Source organism: Atractosteus spatula, chromosome 22, assembly GCF_055471065.1.
Source record: "Atractosteus spatula isolate fAtrSpa1 chromosome 22, fAtrSpa1.hap1, whole genome shotgun sequence".
NCBI classification, from domain to species: domain Eukaryota; kingdom Metazoa; phylum Chordata; class Actinopteri; order Semionotiformes; family Lepisosteidae; genus Atractosteus; species Atractosteus spatula.
The window spans coordinates 7,252,611-7,275,185 of NC_142727.1; positions in this window are offsets into that span (position 1 = coordinate 7,252,611).

Consider the following 22,575-nt stretch of genomic DNA (forward strand, 5'->3'; position numbering starts at 1 on the left):
AAGTTGCCAAAACGTGTTTATTTCTGCTGAAAAACACGTTTTGACAATTTCTGATCACTGGGGTTAAGGGCTGACTCTGTGGTCTCTTTGAGCCAGGCAGTTACTCTGCGATTCCAAGGACAGAGAAAACGCGTTTATTTCGGGCTGAAAAACACGTTTTGAAAATTGTGCTGTTCCTGCCCTATAAGTAACATGGTGGTGACCAAAGTTGCCAAAACGTGTTTATTTCTGCTGAAAAACACGTTTTGACAATTTCTGCACACTGGGGTTAAGGGCTGACTCAGTGTGCTCTTCTGAGCCAGGCAGTTACACTGTGATTCTAAGGGCTGAGAAAACGCGTTTATTTCGGGCTGAAAAACACGTTTTGAAAACTGTGCTGTTCCTGCCCTATAAGTTACATGGTGGTGACCAAAGTTGCCAAAACGTGTTTATTTCTGCTGAAAAACACGTTTTGACAATTTCTGCACTCTGGGGTTAAGGGGTGACTCAGTGTGCTCTTCTGAGCCAGGCAGTTACACTGCGATTCCAAGGGCTGAGAAAACGCGTTTATTTCGGGCTGAAAAACACGTTTTGAAAATTGTGCTGTTCCTGCCCTATAAGTTACATGGTGGTGACCAAAGTTGCCAAAACGTGTTTATTTCTGCTGAAAAACACGTTTTGACAATTTCTGCACACTGGGGTTAAGGGCTGACTCAGTGTGCTCTTCTGAGCCAGGCAGTTACAGTGCGATTCCAAGGACAGAGAAAACGCGTTTATTTCGGGCTGAAAAACACGTTTTGAAAATTGTGCTGTTCCTGCCCTATAAGTAACATGGTGGTGACCAAAGTTGCCAAAACGTGTTTATTTCTGCTGAAAAACACGTTTTGACAATTTCTGCACACTGGGGTTAAGGGCTGACTCAGTGTGCTCTTCTGAGCCAGGCAGTTACACTGCGATTCCAAGGGCTGAGAAAACGCGTTTATTTCGGGCTGAAAAACACGTTTTGAAAATTGTGCTGTTCCTGCCCTATAAGTTACATGGTGGTGACCAAAGTTGCCAAAACGTGTTTATTTCTGCTGAAAAACACGTTTTGACAATTTCTGCACACTGGGGTTAAGGGCTGACTCAGTGTGCTCTTCTGAGCCAGGCAGTTACAGTGCGATTCCAAGGGCTGAGAAAACGCGTTTGTTTCGGGCTGAAAAACACGTTTTGAAAGCTGTGCTGTTCCTGCCCTATAAGTTACATGGTGGTGACCAAAGTTGCCAAAACGTGTTTATTTCTGCTGAAAAACACGTTTTGACAATTTCTGCACACTGGGGTTAAGGGCTGACTCAGTGTGCTCTTCTGAGCCAGGCAGTTACACTGCGATTCTAAGGGCTGAGAAAACGCGTTTATTTCGGGCTGAAAAACACGTTTTGAAAACTGTGCTGTTCCTGCCCTATAAGTTACATGGTGGTGACCAAAGTTGCCAAAACGTGTTTATTTCTGCTGAAAAACACGTTTTGACAATTTCTGCACTCTGGGGTTAAGGGGTGACTCAGTGTGCTCTTCTGAGCCAGGCAGTTACACTGCGATTCCAAGGGCTGACAAAACGCGTTTATTTCGGGCTGAAAAACACGTTTTGAAAATTGTGCTGTTCCTGCCCTATAAGTTACATGGTGGTGACCAAAGTTGCCAAAACGTGTTTATTTCTGCTGAAAAACACGTTTTGACAATTTCTGCACACTGGGGTTAAGGGCTGACTCAGTGTGCTCTTCTGAGCCAGGCAGTTACAGTGCGATTCCAAGGGCTGAGAAAACGCGTTTGTTTCGGGCTGAAAAACACGTTTTGAAAACTGTGCTGTTCCTGCACTATAAGTTACATGGTGGTGACCAAAGTTGCCAATACGTGTTTATTTCTGCTGAAAAACACGTTTTGACAATTTCTGATCACTGGGGTTAAGGGCTGACTCTGAGGGCTCTTCTGAGCCAGGCAGTTACACTGCGATTCCAAGGATTGAGAAAACGCGTTTGTTTCGGGCTGAAAAACACGTTTTGAAAATTGTGCTGTTCCTGCCCTTTAAGTTACATGGTGGTGACCAAAGTTGCCAAAACGTGTTTATTTCTGCTGAAAAACACGTTTTGACAATTTCTGCACACTGGGGTTAAGGGCTGACTCAGTCTGCTCTTCTGAGCCAGGCAGTTACAGTGCGATTCCAAGGGCTGGGAAAACGCGTTTGTTTCGGGCTGAAAAACACGTTTTGAAAGCTGTGCTGTTCCTGCCCTATAAGTTACATGGTGGTGACCAAAGTTGCCAAAACGTGTTTATTTCTGCTGAAAAACACGTTTTGACAATTTCTGCACACTGGGGTTAAGGGCTGACTCAGTGTGCTCTTCTGAGCCAGGCAGTTACACTGCGATTCCAAGGGCTGAGAAAACGCGTTTATTTGGGGCTGAAAAACACATTTTGAAAACTGTGCTGTTCCTGCCCTATAAGTTACATGGTGGTGACCAAAGTTGCCAAAACGTGTTTATTTCTGCTGAAAAACACGTTTTGACAATTTCTGCACACTGGGGTTAAGAGCTGACTAAGTGGGCTCTTCTGAGCCAGGCAGTTACAGTGCGATTCCAAGGGCTGGGAAAACGCGTTTGTTTCGGGCTGAAAAACACGTTTTGAAAGCTGTGCTGTTCCTGCCCTATAAGTTACATGGGGGTGACCAAAGTTGCCAAAACGTGTTTATTTCTTCTGAGAAACACGTTTTGACAATTTCTGCACATTGGGGTTAAGGGCTGACTCAGGGTGGTCTTCTGAGCCAGGCAGTTACACTGCGATTCCAAGGGCTGAGAAAACGCGTTTATTTCGTGCTGAAAAACACGTTTTGAAAACTGTGCTGTTCCTGCACTATAAGTTACATGGTGGTGACCAAAGTTGCCAAAACGTGTTTATTTCTGCTGAAAAACACGTTTTGAAAATTTCTGCACACTGGGGTTAAGGGCTGACTCAGTGTGCTCTTCTGAGCCAGGCAGTTACACTGCGATTCCAAGGCTTGAGAAAACGCGTTTATTTCGGGCTGAAAAACACGTTTTGAAAACTGTGCTGTTCCTGCCCTATAAGTTACATGTGGGTGACCAAAGTTGCCAAAACGTGTTTATTTCTGCTGAAAAACACGTTTTGACAATTTCTGCACACTGGGGTTAAGGGCTGACTCAGGGTGCTCTTCTGAGCCAGGCAGTTACACTGCGATTCCAAGGGCTGAGAAAACGCGTTTATTTCGGGCTGAAAAACAAATTTTGAAAACTGTGCTGTTCGTACCCTATAAGTTACATGGTGGTGACCAAAGTTGCCAAAACGTGTTTATTTCTGCTGAAAAACACGTTTTGACAATTTCTGATCACTGGGGTTAAGGGCTGACTCTGTGGGCTCTTCTGAGCCAGGCAGTTACACTGCGATTCCAAGGACAGAGAAAACGTGTTTATTTCGGGCTGAAAAACACGTTTTGAAAATTGTGCTGTTCCTGCCCTATAAGTAACATGGTGGTGACCAAAGTTGCCAAAACGTGTTTATTTCTGCTGAAAAACACGTTTTGACAATTTCTGCACACTGGGGTTAAGGGCTGACTCAGTGTGCTCTTCTGAGCCAGGCAGTTACACTGCGATTCTAAGGGCTGAGAAAACGCGTTTATTTCGGGCTGAAAAACACGTTTTGAAAACTGTGCTGTTCCTGCCCTATAAGTTACATGGTGGTGACCAAAGTTGCCAAAACGTGTTTATTTCTGCTGAAAAACACGTTTTGACAATTTCTGCACTCTGGGGTTAAGGGGTGACTCAGTGTGCTCTTCTGAGCCAGGCAGTTACACTGCGATTCCAAGGGCTGAGAAAACGCGTTTATTTCGGGCTGAAAAACACGTTTTGAAAATTGTGCTGTTCCTGCCCTATAAGTTACATGGTGGTGACCAAAGTTGCCAAAACGTGTTTATTTCTGCTGAAAAACACGTTTTGACAATTTCTGCACACTGGGGTTAAGGGCTGACTCAGTGTGCTCTTCTGAGCCAGGCATTTACAGTGCGATTCCAAGGGCTGAGAAAACGCGTTTGTTTCGGGCTGAAAAACACGTTTTGAAAGCTGTGCTGTTCCTGCCCTATAAGTTACATGGTGGTGACCAAAGTTGCCAAAACGTGTTTATTTCTGCTGAAAAACACGTTTTGACAATTTCTGATCACTGGGGTTAAGGGCTGACTCTGTGGGCTCTTCTGAGCCAGGCAGTTACACTGCGATTCCAAGGACAGAGAAAACGCGTTTATTTCGGGCTGAAAAACACGTTTTGAAAATTGTGCTGTTCCTGCCCTATAAGTAACATGGTGGTGACCAAAGTTGCCAAAACGTGTTTATTTCTGCTGAAAAACACGTTTTGACAATTTCTGCACACTGGGGTTAAGGGCTGACTCAGTGTGCTCTTCTGAGCCAGGCAGTTACACTGCGATTCTAAGGGCTGAGAAAACGCGTTTATTTCGGGCTGAAAAACACGTTTTGAAAACTGTGCTGTTCCTGCCCTATAAGTTACATGGTGGTGACCAAAGTTGCCAAAACGTGTTTATTTCTGCTGAAAAACATGTTTTGACAATTTCTGCACTCTGGGGTTAAGGGGTGACTCAGTGTGCTCTTCTGAGCCAGGCAGTTACACTGCGATTCCAAGGGCTGAGAAAACGCGTTTATTTCGGGCTGAAAAACACGTTTTGAAAATTGTGCTGTTCCTGCCCTATAAGTTACATGGTGGTGACCAAAGTTGCCAAAACGTGTTTATTTCTGCTGAAAAACACGTTTTGACAATTTCTGCACACTGGGGTTAAGGGCTGACTCAGTGTGCTCTTCTGAGCCAGGCAGTTACAGTGCGATTCCAAGGGCTGAGAAAACGCGTTTGTTTCGGGCTGAAAAACACGTTTTGAAAGCTGTGCTGTTCCTGCCCTATAAGTTACATGGTGGTGACCAAAGTTGCCAAAACGTGTTTATTTCTGCTGAAAAACACGTTTTGACAATTTCTGCACACTGGGGTTAAGGGCTGACTCAGTGTGCTCTTCTGAGCCAGGCAGTTACACTGCGATTCTAAGGGCTGAGAAAACGCGTTTATTTCGGGCTGAAAAACACGTTTTGAAAACTGTGCTGTTCCTGCCCTATAAGTTACATGGTGGTGACCAAAGTTGCCAAAACGTGTTTATTTCTGCTGAAAAACACGTTTTGACAATTTCTGCACTCTGGGGTTAAGGGGTGACTCAGTGTGCTCTTCTGAGCCAGGAAGTTACACTGCGATTCCAAGGGCTGAGAAAACGCATTTATTTCGGGCTGAAAAACACGTTTTGAAAACTGTGCTGTTCCTGCACTATAAGTTACATGGTGGTGACCAAAGTTCCCAAAACGTGTTTATTTCTGCTGAAAAACACGTTTTGACAATTTCTGCACACTGGGGTTAAGGGCTGACTCAGTGTGCTCTTCTGAGCCAGGCAGTTACACTGCGATTCCAAGGGCTGAGAAAACGCGTTTATTTCGGGCTGAAAAACACGTTTTGAAAACTGTGCTGTTCCTGCCCTATAAGTTACATGGGGGTGACCAAAGCAGCCAAAACGTGTTTATTTCTGCTGAAAAACACGTTTTGACAATTTCTGATCACTGGGGTTAAGGGCTGACTCTGTGGGCTCTTCTGAGCCAGGCAGTTACACTGCGATTCCAAGGATTGAGAAAACGCGTTTGTTTCGGGCTGAAAAACACGTTTTGAAAATTGTGCTGTTCCTGCCCTATAAGTTACATGGCGGTGACCAAAGTTGCCAAAACGTGTTTATTTCTGCTGAAAAACACGTTTTGACATTTTCTGATCATTGGGGTTAAGGGCTGACTCTGTGGGCTCTTCTGAGCCAGGCAGTTACACTGCGATTCCAAGGATTGAGAAAACGCGTTTGTTTCGGGCTGAAAAACACATTTGGAAAATTGTGCTGTTCCTGCCCTATAAGTTACATGGTGGTGACCAAAGTTGCCAAAACGTGTTTATTTTTGCTGAAAAACACGTTTTGACAATTTCTGCACACTGGGGTTAAGGGCTGACTCAGTGTGCTCTTCTGAGCCAGGCAGTTACACTGCGATTCCAAGGGCTGAGAAAACGCGTTTATTTGGGGCTGAAAAACACGTTTTGAAAACTGTGCTGATCCTGCCCTATAAGTTACATGGGGGTGACCAAAGCAGCCAAAACGTGTTTATTTCTGCTGAAAAACACGTTTTGACAATTTCTGATCACTGGGGTTAAGGGCTGACTCTGTGGGCTCTTCTGAGCCAGGCAGTTACACTGCGATTCCAAGGGCTGAGAAAACGCGTTTATTTGGGGCTGAAAAACACGTTTTGAAAACTGTGCTGTTCCTGCCCTATAAGTTACATGGTGGTGACCAAAGCAGCCAAAACGTGTTTATTTCGGCTGAAAAACACGTTTTGACAATTTCTGATCACTGGGGTTAAGGGCTGACTCTGTGGGCTCTTCTGAGCCAGGCAGTTACACTGCGATTCCAAGGGCAGAGAAAACGCGTTTATTCGGGCTGAAAAACACGTTTTGAAAACTGTGCTGTTCCTGCCCTATAAGTTACATGGGGGTGACCAAAGCAGCCAAAACATGTTTATTTCGGCTGAAAAACACGTTTTGACAATTTCTGATCACTGGGGTTAAGGGCTGACTCTGTGGGCTCTTCTGAGCCAGGCAGTTACACTGCGATTCCAAGGATTGAGAAAACGCGTTTGTTTCGGGCTGAAAAACACGTTTTGAAAATTGTGCTGTTTCTGCCCTATAAGTTACATGGTGATGACCAAAGTTGCCAAAACGTGTTTATTTCTGCTGAAAAACACGTTTGGACAACTTCTGCACACTGGGGTTAAGGTCTGACTCAGTGGGCTCTTCTGAGCCAGGCAGTTACACTGGGATTCCAAAGGCTGAGAAAACGCGTTTATTTCGGGCTGAAAAACACGTTTTGAAAAGTGTGCTATTCCTGCCTCATAAGTTACATGGGGGTGACCAAAGTTGCCAAAACGTGTTTATTTGTGCTGAAAAACACGTTTGGACAACTTCTGCACACTGGGGTGAAGGTCTGACTCAGTGGGCTCTTCTGAGCCAGGCAGTTACACTGGGATTCCAAAGGCTGAGAAAACGCGTTTATTTCGGGCTGAAAAACACGTTTTGAAAAGTGTGCTATTCCTGCCTCATAAGTTACATGGGGGTGACCAAAGTTGCCAAAACGTGTTTATTTGTGCTTTAAAACACGTTTGGACAACTTCTGCACACTGGGGTTAAGGTCTGACTCAGTGGGCTCTTCTGAGCCAGGCAGTTACACTGGGATTCCAAAGGCTGAGAAAACGCGTTTATTTCGGGCTGAAAAACACGTTTTGAAAAGTGTGCTGTTTCTGCCCTATAAGTTACATGGTGGTGACCAAAGTTGCCAAAACGTGTTTATTTCTGCTGACAAACACGTTTTGACAATTTCTGCACACTGGGGTTAAGGGCTGACTCAGTGTGCTCTTCTGAGCCAGGCAGTTACACTGCGATTCTAAGGGCTGAGAAAACGCGTTTATTTGGGGCTGAAAAACACGTTTTGAAAACTGTGCTGTTCCTGCCCTATAAGTTACATGGTGGTGACCAAAGTTGCCAAAACGTGTTTATTTCTGCTGAAAAACACGTTTTGACAATTTCTGCACACTGGGGTTAAGAGCTGACTAAGTGGGCTCTTCTGAGCCAGGCAGTTACAGTGCGATTCCAAGGGCTGGGAAAACGCGTTTGTTTCGGGCTGAAAAACACGTTTTGAAAGCTGTGCTGTTCCTGCCCTATAAGTTACATGGTGGTGACCAAAGTTGCCAAAACGTGTTTATTTCTGCTGAAAAACACGTTTTGACAATTTCTGCACACTGGGGTTAAGGGCTGACTCAGTGTGCTCTTCTGAGCCAGGCAGTTACACTGCGATTCCAAGGGCTGAGAAAACGCGTTTATTTCGGGCTGAAAAACACGTTTTGAAAACTGTGCTGTTCCTGCCCTATAAGTTACATGGGGGTGACCAAAGTTGCCAAAACGTGTTTATTTCTTCTGAGAAACACGTTTTGACAATTTCTGCACATTGGGGTTAAGGGCTGACTCAGGGTGGTCTTCTGAGCCAGGCAGTTACACTGCGATTCCAAGGGCTGAGAAAACGCGTTTATTTCGTGCTGAAAAACACGTTTTGAAAACTGTGCTGTTCTTGCACTATAAGTTACATGGTGGTGACCAAAGTTGCCAAACGTGTTTATTTCTGCTGAAAAACACGTTTTGACAATTTCTGCACACTGGGGTTAAGGGCTGACTCAGTGTGCTTTTCTGAGCCAGGCAGTTACACTGCGATTCCAAGGGTTGAGAAAACGCGTTTATTTCGGGCTGAAAAACACGTTTTGAAAACTGTGCTGTTCCTGGCCTATAAGTTACATGTGGGTGACCAAAGTTGCCAAAACGTGTTTATTTCTGCTGAAAAACACGTTTTGACAATTTCTGCACACTGGGGTTAAGGGCTGACTCAGGGTGCTCTTCTGAGCCAGGCAGTTACACTGCGATTCCAAGGGCTGAGAAAACGCGTTTATTTCGGGCTGAAAAACAAATTTTGAAAACTGTGCTGTTCCTACCCTATAAGTTACATGGTGGTGACCAAAGTTGCCAAAACGTGTTTATTTCTGCTGAAAAACACGTTTTGACAATTTCTGATCACTGGGGTTAAGGGCTGACTCTGTGGTCTCTTTGAGCCAGGCAGTTACTCTGCGATTCCAAGGACAGAGAAAACGCGTTTATTTCGGGCTGAAAAACACGTTTTGAAAATTGTGCTGTTCCTGCCCTATAAGTAACATGGTGGTGACCAAAGTTGCCAAAACGTGTTTATTTCTGCTGAAAAACACGTTTTGACAATTTCTGCACACTGGGGTTAAGGGCTGACTCAGTGTGCTCTTCTGAGCCAGGCAGTTACACTGTGATTCTAAGGGCTGAGAAAACGCGTTTATTTCGGGCTGAAAAACACGTTTTGAAAACTGTGCTGTTCCTGCCCTATAAGTTACATGGTGGTGACCAAAGTTGCCAAAACGTGTTTATTTCTGCTGAAAAACACGTTTTGACAATTTCTGCACTCTGGGGTTAAGGGGTGACTCAGTGTGCTCTTCTGAGCCAGGCAGTTACACTGCGATTCCAAGGGCTGAGAAAACGCGTTTATTTCGGGCTGAAAAACACGTTTTGAAAATTGTGCTGTTCCTGCCCTATAAGTTACATGGTGGTGACCAAAGTTGCCAAAACGTGTTTATTTCTGCTGAAAAACACGTTTTGACAATTTCTGCACACTGGGGTTAAGGGCTGACTCTGTGTGCTCTTCTGAGCCAGGCAGTTACAGTGCGATTCCAAGGACAGAGAAAACGCGTTTATTTCGGGCTGAAAAACACGTTTTGAAAATTGTGCTGTTCCTGCCCTATAAGTAACATGGTGGTGACCAAAGTTGCCAAAACGTGTTTATTTCTGCTGAAAAACACGTTTTGACAATTTCTGCACACTGGGGTTAAGGGCTGACTCAGTGTGCTCTTCTGAGCCAGGCAGTTACACTGCGATTCCAAGGGCTGAGAAAACGCGTTTATTTCGGGCTGAAAAACACGTTTTGAAAATTGTGCTGTTCCTGCCCTATAAGTTACATGGTGGTGACCAAAGTTGCCAAAACGTGTTTATTTCTGCTGAAAAACACGTTTTGACAATTTCTGCACACTGGGGTTAAGGGCTGACTCAGTGTGCTCTTCTGAGCCAGGCAGTTACAGTGCGATTCCAAGGGCTGAGAAAACGCGTTTGTTTCGGGCTGAAAAACACGTTTTGAAAGCTGTGCTGTTCCTGCCCTATAAGTTACATGGTGGTGACCAAAGTTGCCAAAACGTGTTTATTTCTGCTGAAAAACACGTTTTGACAATTTCTGCACACTGGGGTTAAGGGCTGACTCAGTGTGCTCTTCTGAGCCAGGCAGTTACACTGCGATTCTAAGGGCTGAGAAAACGCGTTTATTTCGGGCTGAAAAACACGTTTTGAAAACTGTGCTGTTCCTGCCCTATAAGTTACATGGTGGTGACCAAAGTTGCCAAAACGTGTTTATTTCTGCTGAAAAACACGTTTTGACAATTTCTGCACTCTGGGGTTAAGGGGTGACTCAGTGTGCTCTTCTGAGCCAGGCAGTTACACTGCGATTCCAAGGGCTGACAAAACGCGTTTATTTCGGGCTGAAAAACACGTTTTGAAAATTGTGCTGTTCCTGCCCTATAAGTTACATGGTGGTGACCAAAGTTGCCAAAACGTGTTTATTTCTGCTGAAAAACACGTTTTGACAATTTCTGCACACTGGGGTTAAGGGCTGACTCAGTGTGCTCTTCTGAGCCAGGCAGTTACAGTGCGATTCCAAGGGCTGAGAAAACGCGTTTGTTTCGGGCTGAAAAACACGTTTTGAAAACTGTGCTGTTCCTGCACTATAAGTTACATGGTGGTGACCAAAGTTGCCAATACGTGTTTATTTCTGCTGAAAAACACGTTTTGACAATTTCTGATCACTGGGGTTAAGGGCTGACTCTGAGGGCTCTTCTGAGCCAGGCAGTTACACTGCGATTCCAAGGATTGAGAAAACGCGTTTGTTTCGGGCTGAAAAACACGTTTTGAAAATTGTGCTGTTCCTGCCCTTTAAGTTACATGGTGGTGACCAAAGTTGCCAAAACGTGTTTATTTCTGCTGAAAAACACGTTTTGACAATTTCTGCACACTGGGGTTAAGGGCTGACTCAGTCTGCTCTTCTGAGCCAGGCAGTTACAGTGCGATTCCAAGGGCTGGGAAAACGCGTTTGTTTCGGGCTGAAAAACACGTTTTGAAAGCTGTGCTGTTCCTGCCCTATAAGTTACATGGTGGTGACCAAAGTTGCCAAAACGTGTTTATTTCTGCTGAAAAACACGTTTTGACAATTTCTGCACACTGGGGTTAAGGGCTGACTCAGTGTGCTCTTCTGAGCCAGGCAGTTACACTGCGATTCCAAGGGCTGAGAAAACGCGTTTATTTGGGGCTGAAAAACACATTTTGAAAACTGTGCTGTTCCTGCCCTATAAGTTACATGGTGGTGACCAAAGTTGCCAAAACGTGTTTATTTCTGCTGAAAAACACGTTTTGACAATTTCTGCACACTGGGGTTAAGAGCTGACTAAGTGGGCTCTTCTGAGCCAGGCAGTTACAGTGCGATTCCAAGGGCTGGGAAAACGCGTTTGTTTCGGGCTGAAAAACACGTTTTGAAAGCTGTGCTGTTCCTGCCCTATAAGTTACATGGGGGTGACCAAAGTTGCCAAAACGTGTTTATTTCTTCTGAGAAACACGTTTTGACAATTTCTGCACATTGGGGTTAAGGGCTGACTCAGGGTGGTCTTCTGAGCCAGGCAGTTACACTGCGATTCCAAGGGCTGAGAAAACGCGTTTATTTCGTGCTGAAAAACACGTTTTGAAAACTGTGCTGTTCCTGCACTATAAGTTACATGGTGGTGACCAAAGTTGCCAAAACGTGTTTATTTCTGCTGAAAAACACGTTTTGAAAATTTCTGCACACTGGGGTTAAGGGCTGACTCAGTGTGCTTTTCTGAGCCAGGCAGTTACACTGCGATTCCAAGGCTTGAGAAAACGCGTTTATTTCGGGCTGAAAAACACGTTTTGAAAACTGTGCTGTTCCTGCCCTATAAGTTACATGTGGGTGACCAAAGTTGCCAAAACGTGTTTATTTCTGCTGAAAAACACGTTTTGACAATTTCTGCACACTGGGGTTAAGGGCTGACTCAGGGTGCTCTTCTGAGCCAGGCAGTTACACTGCGATTCCAAGGGCTGAGAAAACGCGTTTATTTCGGGCTGAAAAACAAATTTTGAAAACTGTGCTGTTCGTACCCTATAAGTTACATGGTGGTGACCAAAGTTGCCAAAACGTGTTTATTTCTGCTGAAAAACACGTTTTGACAATTTCTGATCACTGGGGTTAAGGGCTGACTCTGTGGGCTCTTCTGAGCCAGGCAGTTACACTGCGATTCCAAGGACAGAGAAAACGTGTTTATTTCGGGCTGAAAAACACGTTTTGAAAATTGTGCTGTTCCTGCCCTATAAGTAACATGGTGGTGACCAAAGTTGCCAAAACGTGTTTATTTCTGCTGAAAAACACGTTTTGACAATTTCTGCACACTGGGGTTAAGGGCTGACTCAGTGTGCTCTTCTGAGCCAGGCAGTTACACTGCGATTCTAAGGGCTGAGAAAACGCGTTTATTTCGGGCTGAAAAACACGTTTTGAAAACTGTGCTGTTCCTGCCCTATAAGTTACATGGTGGTGACCAAAGTTGCCAAAACGTGTTTATTTCTGCTGAAAAACACGTTTTGACAATTTCTGCACTCTGGGGTTAAGGGGTGACTCAGTGTGCTCTTCTGAGCCAGGCAGTTACACTGCGATTCCAAGGGCTGAGAAAACGCGTTTATTTCGGGCTGAAAAACACGTTTTGAAAATTGTGCTGTTCCTGCCCTATAAGTTACATGGTGGTGACCAAAGTTGCCAAAACGTGTTTATTTCTGCTGAAAAACACGTTTTGACAATTTCTGCACACTGGGGTTAAGGGCTGACTCAGTGTGCTCTTCTGAGCCAGGCATTTACAGTGCGATTCCAAGGGCTGAGAAAACGCGTTTGTTTCGGGCTGAAAAACACGTTTTGAAAGCTGTGCTGTTCCTGCCCTATAAGTTACATGGTGGTGACCAAAGTTGCCAAAACGTGTTTATTTCTGCTGAAAAACACGTTTTGACAATTTCTGATCACTGGGGTTAAGGGCTGACTCTGTGGGCTCTTCTGAGCCAGGCAGTTACACTGCGATTCCAAGGACAGAGAAAACGCGTTTATTTCGGGCTGAAAAACACGTTTTGAAAATTGTGCTGTTCCTGCCCTATAAGTAACATGGTGGTGACCAAAGTTGCCAAAACGTGTTTATTTCTGCTGAAAAACACGTTTTGACAATTTCTGCACACTGGGGTTAAGGGCTGACTCAGTGTGCTCTTCTGAGCCAGGCAGTTACACTGCGATTCTAAGGGCTGAGAAAACGCGTTTATTTCGGGCTGAAAAACACGTTTTGAAAACTGTGCTGTTCCTGCCCTATAAGTTACATGGTGGTGACCAAAGTTGCCAAAACGTGTTTATTTCTGCTGAAAAACACGTTTTGACAATTTCTGCACTCTGGGGTTAAGGGGTGACTCAGTGTGCTCTTCTGAGCCAGGCAGTTACAGTGCGATTCCAAGGGCTGAGAAAACGCGTTTGTTTCGGGCTGAAAAACACGTTTTGAAAGCTGTGCTGTTCCTGCCCTATAAGTTACATGGTGGTGACCAAAGTTGCCAAAACGTGTTTATTTCTGCTGAAAAACACGTTTTGACAATTTCTGCACACTGGGGTTAAGGGCTGACTCAGTGTGCTCTTCTGAGCCAGGCAGTTACACTGCGATTCTAAGGGCTGAGAAAACGCGTTTATTTCGGGCTGAAAAACACGTTTTGAAAACTGTGCTGTTCCTGCCCTATAAGTTACATGGTGGTGACCAAAGTTGCCAAAACGTGTTTATTTCTGCTGAAAAACACGTTTTGACAATTTCTGCACTCTGGGGTTAAGGGGTGACTCAGTGTGCTCTTCTGAGCCAGGAAGTTACACTGCGATTCCAAGGGCTGAGAAAACGCATTTATTTCGGGCTGAAAAACACGTTTTGAAAACTGTGCTGTTCCTGCACTATAAGTTACATGGTGGTGACCAAAGTTCCCAAAACGTGTTTATTTCTGCTGAAAAACACGTTTTGACAATTTCTGCACACTGGGGTTAAGGGCTGACTCAGTGTGCTCTTCTGAGCCAGGCAGTTACACTGCGATTCCAAGGGCTGAGAAAACGCGTTTATTTCGGGCTGAAAAACACGTTTTGAAAACTGTGCTGTTCCTGCCCTATAAGTTACATGGGGGTGACCAAAGCAGCCAAAACGTGTTTATTTCTGCTGAAAAACACGTTTTGACAATTTCTGATCACTGGGGTTAAGGGCTGACTCTGTGGGCTCTTCTGAGCCAGGCAGTTACACTGCGATTCCAAGGATTGAGAAAACGCGTTTGTTTCGGGCTGAAAAACACGTTTTGAAAATTGTGCTGTTCCTGCCCTATAAGTTACATGGCGGTGACCAAAGTTGCCAAAACGTGTTTATTTCTGCTGAAAAACACGTTTTGACATTTTCTGATCATTGGGGTTAAGGGCTGACTCTGTGGGCTCTTCTGAGCCAGGCAGTTACACTGCGATTCCAAGGATTGAGAAAACGCGTTTGTTTCGGGCTGAAAAACACGTTTTGAAAATTGTGCTGTTCCTGCCCTATAAGTTACATGGTGGTGACCAAAGTTGCCAAAACGTGTTTATTTTTGCTGAAAAACACGTTTTGACAATTTCTGCACACTGGGGTTAAGGGCTGACTCAGTGTGCTCTTCTGAGCCAGGCAGTTACACTGCGATTCCAAGGGCTGAGAAAACGCGTTTATTTGGGGCTGAAAAACACGTTTTGAAAACTGTGCTGATCCTGCCCTATAAGTTACATGGGGGTGACCAAAGCAGCCAAAACGTGTTTATTTCTGCTGAAAAACACGTTTTGACAATTTCTGATCACTGGGGTTAAGGGCTGACTCTGTGGGCTCTTCTGAGCCAGGCAGTTACACTGCGATTCCAAGGGCTGAGAAAACGCGTTTATTTGGGGCTGAAAAACACGTTTTGAAAACTGTGCTGTTCCTGCCCTATAAGTTACATGGTGGTGACCAAAGCAGCCAAAACGTGTTTATTTCGGCTGAAAAACACGTTTTGACAATTTCTGATCACTGGGGTTAAGGGCTGACTCTGTGGGCTCTTCTGAGCCAGGCAGTTACACTGCGATTCCAAGGGCAGAGAAAACGCGTTTATTTCGGGCTGAAAAACACGTTTTGAAAACTGTGCTGTTCCTGCCCTATAAGTTACATGGGGGTGACCAAAGCAGCCAAAACGTGTTTATTTCGGCTGAAAAACACGTTTTGACAATTTCTGATCACTGGGGTTAAGGGCTGACTCTGTGGGCTCTTCTGAGCCAGGCAGTTACACTGCGATTCCAAGGATTGAGAAAACGCGTTTGTTTCGGGCTGAAAAACACGTTTTGAAAATTGTGCTGTTTCTGCCCTATAAGTTACATGGTGATGACCAAAGTTGCCAAAACGTGTTTATTTCTGCTGAAAAACACGTTTGGACAACTTCTGCACACTGGGGTTAAGGTCTGACTCAGTGGGCTCTTCTGAGCCAGGCAGTTACACTGGGATTCCAAAGGCTGAGAAAACGCGTTTATTTCGGGCTGAAAAACACGTTTTGAAAAGTGTGCTATTCCTGCCTCATAAGTTACATGGGGGTGACCAAAGTTGCCAAAACGTGTTTATTTGTGCTGAAAAACACGTTTGGACAACTTCTGCACACTGGGGTGAAGGTCTGACTCAGTGGGCTCTTCTGAGCCAGGCAGTTACACTGGGATTCCAAAGGCTGAGAAAACGCGTTTATTTCGGGCTGAAAAACACGTTTTGAAAAGTGTGCTATTCCTGCCTCATAAGTTACATGGGGGTGACCAAAGTTGCCAAAACGTGTTTATTTGTGCTTTAAAACACGTTTGGACAACTTCTGCACACTGGGGTTAAGGTCTGACTCAGTGGGCTCTTCTGAGCCAGGCAGTTACACTGGGATTCCAAAGGCTGAGAAAACGCGTTTATTTCGGGCTGAAAAACACGTTTTGAAAAGTGTGCTGTTTCTGCCCTATAAGTTACATGGTGGTGACCAAAGTTGCCAAAACGTGTTTATTTCTGCTGACAAACACGTTTTGACAATTTCTGCACACTGGGGTTAAGGGCTGACTCAGTGGGCTCTTCTGAGCAAGGCAGTTGCACTGGGATTCCAAAGGCTGAGAAAATGCGTTTATTTCGGGCTGAAAAACACGTTTTGAAAAGTGTGCTGTTCCTGCCCCATAAGTCTCATGGGGGTGACCAAAGTTGCCAAAACGTGTTTATTTCTGCTGAAAAACATGTTTTGACAACTTCTGCACACTGGGGTTAAGGGCTGACTCAGTGGGCTCTTCAGAGCCAGGCAGTTACACTGGGATTCCAAAGGCTGAGAAAACGCGTTTATTTTGGCTGAAAAACACGTTTTGAAAAGTGTGCTGTTCCTGCTCCATATGTTACATGAGGGTGACCAATGTTGCCAAAACATGTTTATTTATGCTGAAAAACACTTTTTGACAACTTCTGCTCACTGGGATTAAGGGCTGACTCAGTTGGCTCTTCTGAGCCAGGCAGTTACACTGGGATTATAGAATTGGTCTTATTTATAATATTAGCTGTTGTCTTAAATAGGTAGCGAGGTTTATTTTTATTGTTTTCAATACATTCAGAGTAGTAGACTGAACAAGCTCTTTATAGGGCTTTCTTATATTGTTGTAGGCTGTATCAGTCCAGTCTTCAATCTCCCTAGTGTGGTTCAGCTACTGTGAATAAAAGAATCACTGCTGCATAAAACCAATATTGTGAAACACAATAGCTACAAAGGAGTTCCACTTCAATGCAATAATGTGAATTAATATCAACAAATTTTCTAGTTTGCATAAAACCTTACTATTACAACAGATTTCATCCTCATAGTTTCCATAAACAGCTATAATTTTTGGTCACTTAATTAAGATACACTTTCTTACTCTGTGCTTTTTGCTGTGGATGAAGGATTTGATCCCTGACCGTCCTTTTCTTCTGATGTGCAATGTGAATGTGTAGTTGGTCTGATAGTTTAAACCTGATTTGCATTAACCTTAACACTTCATCCCCACATGATGGGCAGGGAACTTGTTAGCATGAGAGAAAATACACAATTTATTATATGAATAATTTCTTTCTTAACAGACAGGCCCCAAAGCTGTATGTCAGATTCAAAAGCAGTGCAGCACAATTAAAGTAATCTCCACTAACTCTCCTCAAGGCTCAGTCATTTCTCCTGCTCTTTTCATATTGTATACAAATGATTGAAGGAGCCCTAGCCCACGCCGGTTTTTCTTGAAATAGACTAATGACACAGTGATTATGGACATGTCTATGTCAGAGGGTAACCTCCAGTCTGTTGATTTGAAATTTAATTAAACAAAAGAAATTGAAATCCTCAATAGCAGTTCAGCAGAGAGAGTGGACAGTTATATGTATGTTGTTATTGTTGAAAAATTAGTCACAAAAAATCTTTTGACACTAAAAATGAGTGTTTAATTGGATTTGAATATCCTCCAATAATACTGTTCCAGATATCACACATCTCTTCACCTCTCTCGAATTCACACCAACTGAGTGTCCACTCTGCTTCTCTCCTGCTCTCGCCTCATCTCCACTCCCGGCTCTTTCTCCCAAGCTATATCAGCTGCTGGCATTCCTCTCTTTCTCACTCCTGAAGAAGGTTCTACAGACGAAACATTGTGTTTCTTTTCTTCTCTTTTCAGCATGGAATAAACCTTTACTTGTTCCTTTGCAGCTGACGCAGCTACCTACTTGAATTAGATTTGAAAGAGTTTAGGAAAGATGACTCTCTGATATCCTTAGGGATCGTGTTACAGAGCTTTGGGGAATAAAATCGGAAGGCCCTGTCACCCATAGAGTGTAGGCTTGTGGGACAGATAGAAGACCAGAATTAAAAGAGTGAAGTTTGCAAGGTGGGACGTAGGATGATAGTAGCTCAGACAGGTGCTGAGGTGCCAAGACCTGCAGAGCCTTATAGTGAGCAGGAGGTTTTTGAAGTTGACATGAAACCTGACAGGAAGCCAGTGCAAGGACACCAGGACGGGAGTAATGTGATCACTTACACTGGACCTGGTCAGGATTCTGGCTGCCGATTTTTGGAAATAATGGAGTTTGTTCAATTGTGTAATGTGTCGTCCATTGTGTTAAAAAGTGTAATAAGTGCCTGCTTCGCCTTTTACCAGTTTCTACCGTTTCTTGAGAATATTGTTCTTAAAGCTGACTTACCCTGTATTCTTTCTTAAGCCAGCCTGGGCAATAGTTACCAGAGTTTGACTGGTAGACTTAGTTCACATAAATTTGAGTTCATAAGCCCACCTGTGTTTCAAAAAGAAGGATGTAGAAGAAAGAAAAAGGGAAAAGAAGAAAGAAAAGACTACCTTCAAAGACTGACTGCAGACCTGGGGAGACCCCATGACCCCTGTTCTGTAGAGCAGAAGTGGGGTCATGGAGTCTCCCCAGGTCTGCAATCGTGCCCCGCTCCCAAGTATACTTCTTCCTGATGTTCGGTCACTGGCCAATAAACTGGATGAACTGAGAGAAGGTTTGCTTTCCAATGGGACATCAAGAACTGCAATGTGCTGGCGTTTATCGAAACCTGGCTTGACCCCTTCTATTCCGGACTCTGCTATCCTCCTGGGAGGATTTTCTATTCAACGTAAGGATAGAACAGTGGATTCGGGTAAGAGCAAGGGCGGCAGGGTATGCTTCATAGTAAACAACTCCTGGTGCACAGACCTGGAGGTTATTTCAGTGTCATGCTCTCCGCACCTTGAACACCTGACAATAAAATGACGCCCTTTCTATCTACCGAGGGATTTCACATTGGTAGTTCTCACAGCGGTGTATATTCTGCCCCAGGCAAATATCACAAGGGCACTTGATGAATCATACGGACACCTTAACAGACATGAGAATACACACCCTGAGGGGGCATCATCATAGCGGGTCATTTCAACGATGATTGTGGATTTTAGGACACATCAGGGAGGAGGTCACACACCTATCTGCATCAACGGGACTACAGTGGAGAGGGTCAGCAGTTTTAAGTTCCTGGGAGTTAGCACAGAGGACTTAACCTAGTCTCACCGCACCAACTTCGTGGTTAAAACAACACGACAGCGCCTATTCTATTTCCGCAGGCTAAGAAAGTTTGGCATGCCGTCACATATCCAGACCAACTTCTACAGGTGCACTATTGAGAGCATTCAGTCAAAGATATATCTGGTAGATATATCCACTTTGAAATTAATGCTGAATTCTGTACTTTTAATAACTTTCTTATGATAATTTTTCAGTTTAATAATCAGGCAATTACGTTTCTAATTAGGCTCGTGATATTAGACTTCACCGACTTGCATTATCACAGTGTTTTTGTGAAATGTGTGGAACACATTTATTCTTTACTTACCAAAATATCATATATTGAAAAGAAATGTAGAAAAAGAAGTAAAACATTTTACATAACTCACTGTTTGTCTATAATATAGCTAATGCAGCAGTTCACTCTACTTTTACAGTCGACTCTGAAATTATTGGCACCCCTTGATAAATATGAAGAAGTCATAATAAAATAAACCACATACATAAAGACAGATATTTAATACTTATATGTTAGGGGAGTACTTGTCCTTTTATTCTAAAACATTTTGTTTCATTTCAAGTTTCAATTGTAAACAAGTAATGCTGTTTTATCTGAAAACATAGGTGCCAAAATTATTGGCACCCTTCACGATCCCTTCAAATACAAAATATAAATATTTATACTTGTTTGAGTTCAATATACTATTAATGTACAAACTAATGGGCCTACTTTAGTGACTTCCTGTTTCTCTAGGGTATAAAAATTACAAAACATCCATGCTAACAGGCTATTTGGAACAGTCGACAGAAGAAAGCCTCTACAGTTGCAGAGGAACAAACTGAAGTGCCTGGAGTCTACCAAACACTATTGGCACTTTGACTGGCAGCAGTTGCTGCGGGACCACAAATTGAACATTTTGGCCACAGTCATCACAGGTATGTTTGGCATAAGAAGAGGGATGCATATAGTGAAAAGTGCATCATACCTACTGTAAAATTGGTGGGGGATCTTTGATATTCTGGGGCCCTTGTTAAGATCGATGGCATGAATTCTCAAAAGTACCAGGACATTTCGGCTGAAGATGGATCTTTCAACATAACAATGGTCCAAATCACCCTTCAAAACCAACAAAGAAATGGTTGACAGAAAATAATCATTTTGCCATGGCCATCTCAGTCCTCTGACTTGAACCGTATTGAGAACCTGTGGTCTGAGCTGAAGGGGGTTGTCCATAAGCGTACAACTAAGAACCTCAAGGATCTGGAAAGGTTCTGCATGAAGGAATGGTCTAGGATACCTCCCAATGTGTTCACCAACCTGTTGAAGCATTACAGGAAAATAATTACTGCCATTTTCCTTGCCAAGGGAGGCTCCTCCAAGTACTAAAAACAGGGGTGCCAATAACTGTTTCTTTTATTTTGGAGAAATAACTTTATCATCATTTTTTGTTTTGTTTTGATATGATTCTATTGAATCATTCATTCAGGATAATTAATTCCTTATGTGGGAAATATATTACAGTGCTTAATGAACTCATTATTTGTTTTATACTTCTTGGTTTCTTCATATTTATCAAGGGGTGCCAATAATTCCGGGGTCCACTGTATTTATTGCTAGAGTGAAGTTCCTGAAGAACTACCTAAAATATTTTTAACAGTTTTGGAAATGTGTGCAATAATAACTTTAGGCTTGCTAAGCAAAGTACATTAAGCTCTCACTGTTTTGTATTCCCAGAGTACCACTGTTGCATAAGAAATTGTAATTTTTTTAGTAAAGAGTCTTCATCCTGTTTCTGTAACACACTGATTTGACAAATCCCAGACCTGGGATCCAAAGCTGAGCTCTGCTGTCCTGACCGTGACACAAGAATCCTAAAGGCCAGATGTATGAAGGCTGACTCTGGAAACCTGAGTTACTTCTTTTGAAAAAACCCTGTCAAGAGACCTAAAAGACAGCACAGCAGCCCTGGACTTTGTGGAACCTAATCATGATGCATCATAATTAATGCAACATAAACACTTTGCTTTGGGGCAGGAGGAAACCTTTGAACCAGTGACCTCTAAAGGTTTCTTTTTTCTCAACACATCATAGTTATCAGTTACATCACTTACATAAGTTATGGATATTTCATAATAATATAATAACAATTAACTATGTAAAAACCTCTCCATTCTGCACTGCAACAGTGTTGTTGTTGAAAATTTAACTGCTTTCTCCTGAGCTTATTTCAATTCAATACTTTTGGTGAAGCTTTTGCAGAACATTTACTGTTTTCTAAATATAACTTCAAATCATAATGCAAGAACTACTTTACATCATGATTACCACATCATTACCTGCATGTACAGTTGCAGAACTACAGTTACTATCTTATTTCAACCTTCAGGTAAAGGTTGCACCGTAAACATACTACAGTACTTCCTAAATGTTGCTTTTCAGTGAACAACATACTATTCAACATTTACATAGCGCAAATGTTCAAAAATAAGTTGCATTCTTTTTACATTTTTGTGGTGAAGCTTACCCTGTACAATTGCTCTTTGTTAAATGTGGTAAATTCAGTTAGTAATTTTAAAACTCAAGGTTTCCCATGTCCTTTGTGACACACATTCTTGACATACTTTCCAGCTTCTAACCAGTCCCGGTGAAGTCAGTGTAACACTGTTACTATGTAGTTCTTAAACCTGCAAAGTTGCACTAACAGCTGGAAAAAACTCACTTTTCTAAAATATCATACTGCTATTGCCCCAGAACTTAATACGATTTTTCTTTTCAGCTTTTGAGCATATACAAATCAGCTTAAAGAGCATATATTATATTGCAGTTCAAAAGAAATCTCAGTTTAATATTGACAACCTCTCCCACCCTCTTCACTCCCATTTCCAACTGCTACCTTGAGGGAGGCATTTTAAAATGCCTAATGCCAAGAACAATTATATGAGAAATCTTTTTTTCCCATTAAATCGGTATATTAAATACAGCTAAATAACTCTTTCCTATATGAAACTATCAAATCAGTGTAATGATAGTGTAATTATGGACAGAGCGAGATGTGTGTATATGTTGTTGAATGGCTAGGACTGTTGTTTTTAGCATGTATTGATGAGTTTTGTTTTTTGTAGTTTATTATGATTTCCAAAACAAATTTTGAGCCTTTGGAATGGACAATAAAGTTATATAAATATAAGATGATGACTCTGCAGTACATTTACTGCGTGTTTGCTGAATGTAGAATCTTAGCACATTATGTAACAACTGAATTGTTAACTTTTCAGCAGCCATATCACTCTGCAACTCACAACTGGCAACCCACTGAAGCTAAGCAGGTGTGAGCCTGGTCAGTACCTGGATGGAAGACCTCCTGGGAAAAACTAAGGTTGCTGCTGGAAGAGGTGCTAGTATGGCCAGCAGGGGGTGCTCACCCTGCGGTCCTAATGCCCCAGTATAGTGATGGGGACACTATACTGTAAACAGGCGCCGTCCTTCGGATGAGACGTAAAACCGAGGTCCTGACTCTCTGTGGTCATTAAAAATCCCAGGGCGTTTCTCAAAAAGAGTAGGGGTGCAACCCCGGCATCCTTGCCAAATTTCCCATTGGCCCTTACCAATCAAGGCCTCCTAATAATCCCCATCTATGAATTGGCTTCA